We start from the raw sequence: 10,425 nt of genomic DNA, 5'->3' as shown, positions 1-10,425 counted from the left end.
GAGTAGAAGATAGGCGAAATCTACTTGAGATGTACTTGCCAGAGATTGAGAAGAATTGAGGTGACAATAGGAAGTGTGAAGAATTCAAAGACAATGGTTTTTTGAATTGAATTTGATGTGTTTGGTTGATGTAACTTGATATTATGTTAAGTCTGTGACAGTATTTTCTATGCATATTTCTTCTCTTGAAAATGTTTATGTTAACTTACAGATGACATCGAATGTATCCGCTTGTGCTATTGCGAAGTGTGATTACTGTGGTAAAGATTGTTCAATTTTCACTTCTAAGTCAGGGTCACATGTTGGAAGGAAATTTTTTAAATGTTCATTGAATTGCCCCTTCTTCATGTGGGTTGACCATCTTAAGATGTGTGTTTATTTCCTTATATTCTTATAAGATGATTATATTTGCTACATAGGTTGAAAACAAAGGTTGTGGAATGTTCGAATGGATATCAAATTCAAGCCCAAGTTGTCATATTTACCAGACTCCACCTAGGTCACTATGCTCGGAAACCTCAACTTCATTATCTCATTTCCCTTCATCAGATTATATCAAAGGATACTTGAATGGTGCAATAAAAAAATCGGATGGTCATACGAGGATATTGAGAGATGTTCTTGACACACTCAAGAAGCTTGATTTAAACAAAAATGTAGGATGAACTTTTTTTGAATTTTTTGGAAAACAAAAAGGCCGAAGCCATTATAATGATAAACGTTTCATTATCCTTTTTTTTTTTATATATAAAAAGACTTAATTATCATTTAATAGTACTTGGATGAACTCAATACTATATTATACCTTTATATGCTTCTTCTCTCATTTGGTCCTAAGTACCTATATTACTTATATAAGTCGTTGGAGACTATTGTTTCTACCCACTTTAAAGAAGATCTATCTCCATAATCCAAATCAAGCTCTGGTTTGGGCAATTTTCAGATTTGAAGCATATGAAATTACTGCTGATCTGACCAACAGATCATGATTCTGTTTAGTTATGACTTAATTTCTCATATATAGAGGGCTGCTCTACCGAGGTTTGAAGGCCATCAATAATAGAGATGTCCATCAATTAAAATTTTCACATATTACCATAAAAAATAAAAAATAAAAAATAAAAAATAAAAAAATAACCAATAAAGTACATGTGTGGAACAAATTTTAGTTTTTGGTTTTGTTTTTTGGATTTTTTTTTTAACCCAACAGAACATGGGTTCAAAGACTCAAGGGTAACTAAACAGTTTACACTCAGAATTAATGGCTAGAATCAAGGTAAACAAACATTTTTTCACTTAGAATCAAGTGACAGAATCAGGGTAACCAAACAGTTTTCCACTCAGACTCAAATGACAGAATCAGGGGAACCAAACAGTTTTTTTTACCAAAAAGTAATTATTCCAAAGAAACTCATTCATATGAGTTAGATCCAGAATCCTGAATCCTTAGAATCTGGTCCAACGGATAATTCAAACCAAACACCCCCTAAGGGTTCCTTTCGATTATATTTCTTTTTATGTGATTCGTTGTGACACAGTGTACAAGACTTTTGTACACAAGCCACTAAACAAAATAGAAATGGAATATAAAAAAATAAAATAATGCATTACCTATAAGGCGACTCACGCCTTAACCCCCATAAAATGCATTAGCGCCTAGACGCTACTAAGGCGACACCTTAATAACTATGCAGAGAACACGAGAAAAATTAAAATTTACCCCTAGATGGATTCCAAAATACTCTCCTAGGTTTTAGTATTTTCCAAAATACCCTTCGAGATTCCATTTCTTTTGCTGCATGCCTGGGTAGCAGGAATTTTTTTTTTTCGTGCAAAATGGTACGAGGATCCTTCACAAAAGTGATCTGCTTGAAGGATAGACATCAAGACTACAGATACGGAATATGATATATCAATATATGGAACCTCAAAACAGCATTATGTTTCACTTTAATGTCTCAGATAATTTCAAATTTTATCTGTAAAATGTCTCTGCATGGCCAGCAGAAGAAGCATTTCCCCTTTTCCAATTCAGCCTGAGGGGTGTTGACTTGGCCACTCTTAACATCTGGAGGTAGGAGGAATTTGGATTGCCCACTAGGTCAAATGTCACGGCCCATCTTAGGGTATCATTGATATTTCATCCTTTACTTCAGATTCAGCCAAAATGCAGAATTTTAAAAATAAATGTCCGTAAATTTCAAATGCAGTAATAGTCTATTTCATTTTAATTGGGATAGTTTTACACACACTGATTAAGCTGAAATGGAGCATGGTTAAGAATCACACTTAGTGATGAAAATACAACAAGAATAATGGGCATCAAATTAATGTCCACCTTTACAATGATGATTGCTATAAATCCAAGGACAATAATGGAGAGCAAGATCACAATACAGAGGTCAGTTGCAACTTAAAGATAAGAACGTATCAGCCAATAACACATTTCAACTGCACAAGTTAGAGTTCAGCATGGTATACAAAGCTGGAAATATTTAAGAACTATAGCTGTCTATCAAGTTCCTTTACCGATTTAGAAGCTTTCCTCATTGAAAAATGGATGGAGTCCAAATCATAGCAATCCAACCTATCTGTTCTGTCTAAAAATAATGAACAGTTAAATAGCTTAAGTGAAAGGTCATACAAATTTGATTTGAATACTCAATTAAATAAATGATAAAAAATAAAATTATTAGATCAAAAAGATGTGCCTTGAGAGCAGCCGCAGTCTCTGCACCAACATTGACCATGTCTTCTACAGCCTAAAATCAACAGTGACCCAGATATGGAATTTAAAGAAGTCACTCACGAAATGGGTACTATGGATTTATAACCACTAGAATGGGAGAAAGCTTAATTTAGAAAAGCACTTCCTAATTAAAAGTAACTTGACACTTCTCTATATAATTGAAATGGGAAATAATGCTTTTGGTATTGTGACAGGTCACCAGAGTTGGTTGCTGAGATAAAGAGATTCAACTAAATGTAATGAAGGGAAAATAGATGGAAAAGAAAGAAGAAACGTGCCTGAATCCTCAGAAAAAAAGGGGACATACTTACAAGAATCCAGCATAACATTCTCTTTGCCAACACTTCTCCACCATAAGGCCCTTTGAAAAGGCCTGCACATTTTTTTCAAGTTTCCTAGCATATCTATTTGGTATCAAGAATAAAATGAAAAAAATAACCAAATAAAGAGAGATCAAGAGCAATGAAACAAAATCGTGGAAAAGACTATAATGATTGACAAATAAATTCCCAAATAATAACAGCAGAAATCAAAAGAAAATGAACATTCCAATAATTGTTATGAAAATAGGCAGATAATGTTGGTGTACGATGTCTTGTATTCCGTCACAGTTTAATCCAGGGAGTACTGATGCAACGCCTCGACAGGTAGGACGGGGTAGGGGGGCGCAGCCCCCTGTTCGAATTTTTTATTTGAGGGCAATTGTGTACTTTCCGGATTAGGGTTTTTCGCTATATATTTGTAGCGAGGGTTTCTTTCTCTGTAATGCAAGCAATACTGAGAGGTGTGAGGGACGAGCGCTGTAACCCTATTCTCCATTGATAGTGAAGTAGGATCTCATCTCACCAGGGATGTAGGCAATCTTGCCGAACCTCGTAAATTTGTGTGCATTGCTTGTTCTTGTTTTTTCCATTATCTTCTGCATCATTTTAGGGTTGCGTTTCTACAGATAAATGTTGTTACTGTTCCTCTATTTTGTTTGAATAAACTGATTTATCAGACATTTAATATCTTTCATTTAATTTATCAAGAGACAAAATAATAAGGCAGTCACAAAATTTTCCAAAATAAGCTAAGAAAATTTTCAGAAATGGTGAAAGAGTAACCTGACATAATAGCTCCTGATTAACCTATTGTCTCTAAAAATGGATTAAAGAAACCATTCAATGGAGACACTCAGGCTGGCTCAACATATCACATTCCATGAATGTATTCCTGTAACGAGTTCAAAATATAATCTGCAAAGAAGTCAAGAAGAAAAGAAAGGTGATGGGGAGGAAATGCAGATTTAGATAATAGCAGAAGATCTTGGTCTGTCACCATTGGCAGATGGCACTTGGAACTGGCAGAAGTCATGAATGATGACTAAGAGAACCTTGGAAAACTACAGTAACAAGACATATGGAAAGGAAGAATAATATAATTGGGTCCAAGAGAAGCAACCTTGGTTAGGCAGCAAGTGCTTGGTTTTGTATGCTTGCTTCTAAATATTTAAATGAAAAGGTTTTGCATGCATGCTCCTAACCCTCTCTATCTATAACCAATGCCTTAAACAATGTTTGAGAACACAAAGACACAAGGCAAGGCTTTTTGTTAGACCAAAGCTGACTCCCAATCGCATATGAACAGATTTTTTAACAAATAAATAAATAACCAAATGATAGCTAGTAATTTTTTACGCTAATATTTACATAGAATGAATATGGAGAGTCTTTCCTCATTCTGTTTGGTAAGAGACCTAATTTGTGCTGCATCACAGTTTCTAGATCAACTTATTAACTTATCCTTAATTGGAGTTCAGAGTTCATACACATCTTTCTTTGGAATATTCTTTTTCTTTTTTCATTCTTAAATCCATGGAACTGCAAACCTCTTATTTGAGCGGTAGAAAAGGTGTGCACCTAATCAACTTGTCCCTCATGTCTCACGGTTGATTATCTATTGCTCCAATGGGCATATCAGCCATACACTGGTGCCAAGGAATGCCCTGAATCTATGCCATCTATGCTTCAGATATCTTGAAAACACTGGCTTAAATCACAAATTCTAAAGATGCAATAAGAACATTCATCATATTTAGGAGAACGTAACCAAAAGAAAGAGAAACACATAAACTCAGATTCAACCTTCTCATTTAAATATTTATAATGATGGTCTTTGATCATCGACTTAATCGTGATAGATATCACAAATTTTAGTTAGGGCATCCAGCAAGAAAACCAAAACTCTGTTTGGTCTACGATCAGATTATACTCAAAAAGGGGCTCCCTTTCGTTGCTTGATTGTTCTGGTGATCTACGACCACCCTAGGGGAGGAAGGAATTTCTTCTTTGCTGCTTAGCCCCAACGACAAATGAACCTAGGGGCAGGGGCATTGTTTGAGAGCAGCCCGCTTCCTTCTTACTTATGTGATGTGAAGTGCTACATGAAAATCAACACCTTTTCTCTGGTGATGCGGATATTTGATTGATACCCTCAGTCAACCGGATCAAATGCAACTACTGATTCAACTTCAAGTAATGTAAAAAAATGGCACTGCACCTTCTGATGCATATGACGGCCCGGGCTGGGTAGAAAATGTTGAGGTGTGCAACAGGTGTTGTGTTTTCGTTACAATAGAGATCCAAGACCAATAGGAAACGGAAAATACTCATCTAATTCTAGGCTGTGTTGAGCAATGGGGCATGAGTATTCTTTATGAAAGAAAAAAACCGGAGTGTTGTTACTGAAGAGGTTAATACAGAATGTGCTTGAGTATTCTTTATGAAACAAAAAACCATGGTGTTGTTACAAAAAAGGTTAATATAGAATGTCTCTCTGGTTTAGTTCACTGCTGGTTAGATTAATGCTTCTATGGATGGAGAACTCATCAGTTTGCGCCATCTCTGGAATTTCGTTTAGATTTTAATCCTAACTCAAAATGAGCTAGAGCCACTTTGAACTTTTTCCAGGTTATAAGGCAATATTTCTTCTCTAAGTGTATTAACAGTTGGACACTTAATAATAAAGAAAGTATATCTCCTATCAAGGTTAAGGAGTCAACTGAGCATCCCAGTAACTAGACATTTTATTGTCTAAGCTATATGATGTTCACCCTGAACAAATAGGAGGCATGGACCTAACTTATAGAAGATATCCTAGTAACTAGACATTTTATTGTCCAAGCTATATGATGTTCAGCTCAAATCTAACTAATGGAGAGATAGCAAACTATGGTATGTCGTATAGGTAGCTTGCAACCTGATGCCCATCTTAGTATCTCAAACCCAGAGAACCCTTGCACACTTTTCAAGCAACCAGTCATCGTTAAATGGTTAGTTCCCTTCCAGAACTAATTCCTTACCTTCCGTATTTGGAAGGTTCTTTAGTGCATGCTTGTTAACCTGCTTTTGTATTCTTTCCCCAGGATCAGACTTGTTGAGCTTCATACGCACATGATTGAGATAGAGATGCAAATAGCAGAAAACAAACTGCTAAATTTTCTCCTAAAGGCCACTTTTCAGCCTAAGCCAATGTTACATCTATAAAACTTGTCTTTCTTTTATCCCTAACATGAAGAAGTAGAATTCTAAACAAATGCGTATACCAAAATGTTTTCCATTTAGCTCCACCGAAGCACCAACAGTCTAAGAAGATTTTTGCGACAATTTTATACCAACAAACTGCAGATGCATCCTTGAACTGCTATAACTACAGAAGCAACAATCAAGGTGCACCTACTCTCGAGAGTTCAAATTCCCTTCGTGTGGAGAGTATATTGACCTGCAAAAATACCTCCTAAAACTGGCGATTCATTTCCTCTACAAACCCCACATCATCAATTACTGCATCTGCTTTTGTCCTAAAATTGTTATCTCCATGATCCTTACTTGTTGAATGGATGTCCAGAAAAGCATGGCAATGGTTTTGCTTCCGCATGATTTTTTTAAATGTGTTGAGTTTAGCGCCTAGTGCTAAACTCTAAAACCGATAGCGACCGATAGGGGTATTTTGGGTCCCATCAGCTCCCATATTTCTGTGATGTGGCTTTTCTTGTAATTGGGCAATGGGGGTACTATTGTCTTTTACTTTCAGCATTATTTTAATATAAGTAAAGGACTAAAACCTACGATCAACCTATTCTGGACTGATCGCAGGTCTCTCCTTTCTTTTGGGAGTACCATCGATCTCACCTCTCTCTCTCTCTCTCTCTCTCTCTCTCTCTCTCTCTCTCTCTCTCTCCTCTCTTCTCTCTTCTCTTCTTCTTCTCTTCTTTTCTCTTTTCTTTGGTTTGGTTACAGATCTCTGGGATTGTAACATGGTATCAGAGCCTTTGTAATCAAATCAAAGTCGTTTTTCAGATCCCTTTCTGCTGATCTCAGTTTAGCGCTAAACCTTTTTGGTGCGTAGTTGCCTACTGCTGCATCTACTATGTTTTAAATCACATGGAGTGATTGACTTTGTGCATGGATCGTGCCCCATTGTTTCTACACTGAAGATTTGAAGACCTTGGACCGTAGCTACTTTCTTCTCTGCCCTACTTGATTTCTACCAGATCGCTAGCGCTGGTCTCTGTGGTTCAGGTTTGGTTGCTGTTTTTTTTTTTTGTTACTTCTGAGATGCTATTTGCCCTCTTTATTTTTGGTTCTCATGGCTGAGACCAAGTCTCCTACTTCTGTGACTAGTGCATCTACCTCGGACAATGTCAATGTCCAAATTACCTCTATCAAGCTCAAGGGAAATTCGAATTACCTACTTTAGGCTCAGTCTGTGAAGATTTATCTTATGGCCAAGGATAAACTTCAGTATACTACTTTTGATCCTCCTCCAGCATTTGACAAGTGTTATAATGAATGGATGAAGGAGAATGCCTTGATTTTAATATGGTTGTGGAATAGTATGGAACCAGATATTGCTGCCAATGTCATGTTTCACTCTACTACAAAGGGAGTATGGAACGATTTGAAGGAAACTTACTCTCAGGGGAAGAACATAACTCGTATCTATGATTTATGAGAAACTATTCCAGTTTCGTCAGTCTGATAGAACTCTTCTAGAGTATTAGTGCTTTTAGAGTATTATAGTGCTTTCAGGGGAATGGTTGAAGAGCTCAATGTTTTCCAACCCTTGACCACTGACATTGACAAATTAAAAGTTCAGCGTAAGGAATTTATTGTTTCCAAATTCCTCTCTGGTTTGAATAATGATTTGAAAGCAGTGAAGGGCCATCTACTCGCAGGCGATACTGTTCCTACTCTAAATGATACTTATTCGCGACTGCAGCGTATTACTTCATCAACAAAACCTGATCAGTCTTCCAAAAACAATTTTGCCTTCCTTGCCAACCGTGGACGTGGTTGCGGTTGTGGGGGAGGATGTGGGTCGGCTGATTGAGGTTCTAGTGGACACCATTTGATCGTGCATCTCGCCAATGCACTTACTATGGAAAGCCTAACCATACTATCGAGACTTGTTGGGCAAAGCATAGCAAGCCAGAGTGAGCTACCCAGTTAGCCAATCATGCAGTGTCAGACGATGATACTGACACAGGGTCTTCCATTGATACTAAATCGAGCCATTCATCAGGAGATTCATTTACTAGCCTGCGCGATGACATCAATCAGTTGCTCCGGCGCTTGCACACTCTCGAAGCATCCTCTAATACATCCAATGGTGGGTTTACATCCGCTGCCACCTTAGCTCATGCAGGTACCTCAGCCCTTCTTACCACTACCTCTACCCCTTGAATTATTAATTCAGGTGCTTCTGCCCATATAACTGGTAAGTCATCACTTTTTAAAACCTTTTCTTCTAGTACTAGTTCTACATTTGTTATTCTTGCAAACGGTGCTTCCACACCGGTTCTCAGCCATGGTACTGTAGCACCCACATCCTCACTGAATTTATCTTTTGTGCTACATGTTCCACAATTCCCATTAAGTCTTCTTTCTGTGAGCCAGTTAACTAACTCATTAAATTGCTCAGTAACTTTCTTTCCCTCTTACTGTATTTTTCAGGATCTTCACACGAGGAAGACAATTGGTGGAGGGCGTGAAAAAGATGGTTTATATTATCTCAACTGTGGTTCTCCTACTTCTTCTGCTGCTACTGCTGTTGGGGATGTGACTCCATTCCAATGGCACTGTCGTCTAAGACATTTATCTTTAGCTAGGTTGAAACTTTTATTTCTTAGTTTTAAGTTTGTGATTAGGTTAGAATGTGAGGTCTGTGAGTTGGGAAAACATCACCATGTGTTCTTCCCATCTCGCTTTGTGTCTCGTAGTCCGTCTTTATTTTCATTAGTCCATTCTGATGTATGGGGTCCTTGTAGAGTTAGTAATAGATTTGGTTTTCGTTATTTTGTGACTTTTGTGGATGATCATTCTCGCCTTACATGGCTTTACATGTTAAAGGACATATCTGAATTTTTATTTGTGTTTCAACAATTCTATAATAAAATAAAAACTCAGTTTGGCATTTTGATTAAGATTTTTCATTCTGAAAATGCTTTAGAAGATGCTTACAATGATATTTCTGATTTTTGTGCCAACCGTGGAATGATACACCAAACTAGTTGCGCGCTATACCCCATAGCAAAATGGGGTAGTAGAGCGCAAGAATCAACATCTACTCAAGGTAGCCCGTGCTATTATGATTCATATGCATGTTCCTAAGCATTTTTGGTGTGATGGGGTTTTAACTGCATGTCACTTGATTAATCGCATGCCATCTTTAGTGCTTTCAGATAGGTCCCCTTTTTCAATTATGTTCCCTACTTTACCAAGTTTTCTTGTTCCTCCCAGAGTCTTTGCCTATGTGTGTTTTGTCCACAATTTGCATGTGTAAGTAGATAAACTGTCTTGTGTATGTAGATAAACTGTCTCCTAGGTCTATTTTTTTGGGTTATTCACGTACTCAGAAAGGGTATAAGTGCTATGACCCCATTACTCACAGGAACTTTGTTAGTGCCGATGTGACCTTCTTTGAAGGCACATCATTCTTTTCTCCTCAGGTGTCCCAGTCTGGTATGGAGTGGACTTCTCCATCTCCTCAACCCATTCCATCTCTCATACCCTTCCCTGATGTGCCCAGTGCCAGTGACTCACCTCCTCTACAGGTTTATCAGCATAGGAAGAAGGTTGGATAGCCGAGTGGAGAAACCAATATTCCAGATGATTCACTTGCTAGTTGCTCCACTGCCGCCTTTCTCTGGTGAAGCTCCTCCTCCTTTTTCGCTTGATGCCATACCAATTGCTCAAAGGAAAGGTACACGTTCTTGCACTTAAAAATCTATGGTTGTGTATCCTATTGATAATTTTATTTCCTTGTCTCATCTTCCCTCTCCCATCATAGTCTTGCCTTGTCACTTTCTACTAACCCTATTCCCCACACCCATAATGATGCCCTAACTATTTTTGGATGGAAAGGTGCCATGGATGTAGAAATGGGTGCTCTCTTGAGTCATGGTACCGGGAGTCTGGTAGATTTACCTCCTGGTGAGGATTTGGTGAAGTGTCGCTAGGTGTACACTATTAAGTATCACTCTGATGGCTCTATTGAGCAGTTGAAAGCCCGTCTGGTTGCCAAGGGGTATACTCAGATATATGGAGTTGATTATTTTGAGACCTTTTCCCCGGTTGCTAGACTAAACTTTGTTCGTCTACTTATTTCTCTTGCTGTTAACTTTGATTGGCCCT

At 37.8% G+C, this 10,425-nt stretch overlaps 1 long non-coding RNA gene across 1 annotated transcript; it reads right to left on the bottom strand.

Annotated features, from left to right (window-relative positions):
* Positions 1-2,205: 2,205 nt before the first annotated feature.
* Positions 2,206-3,289, bottom strand: LOC122087692. The gene is made up of 2 exons (XR_006142808.1): positions 3,061-3,289; positions 2,206-2,762 (listed from the first exon to the last, which is right to left on the bottom strand). It is a non-coding gene; the product is annotated as an uncharacterized LOC122087692 (long non-coding RNA).
* Between the last annotated feature and the right edge of the window lie 7,136 nt (positions 3,290-10,425).

This window comes from Macadamia integrifolia, chromosome 8 (assembly GCF_013358625.1).
Source record: "Macadamia integrifolia cultivar HAES 741 chromosome 8, SCU_Mint_v3, whole genome shotgun sequence".
NCBI lineage: Eukaryota > Viridiplantae > Streptophyta > Magnoliopsida > Proteales > Proteaceae > Macadamia > Macadamia integrifolia.
This window is presented reverse-complemented; position numbering and strand designations above follow the sequence as displayed.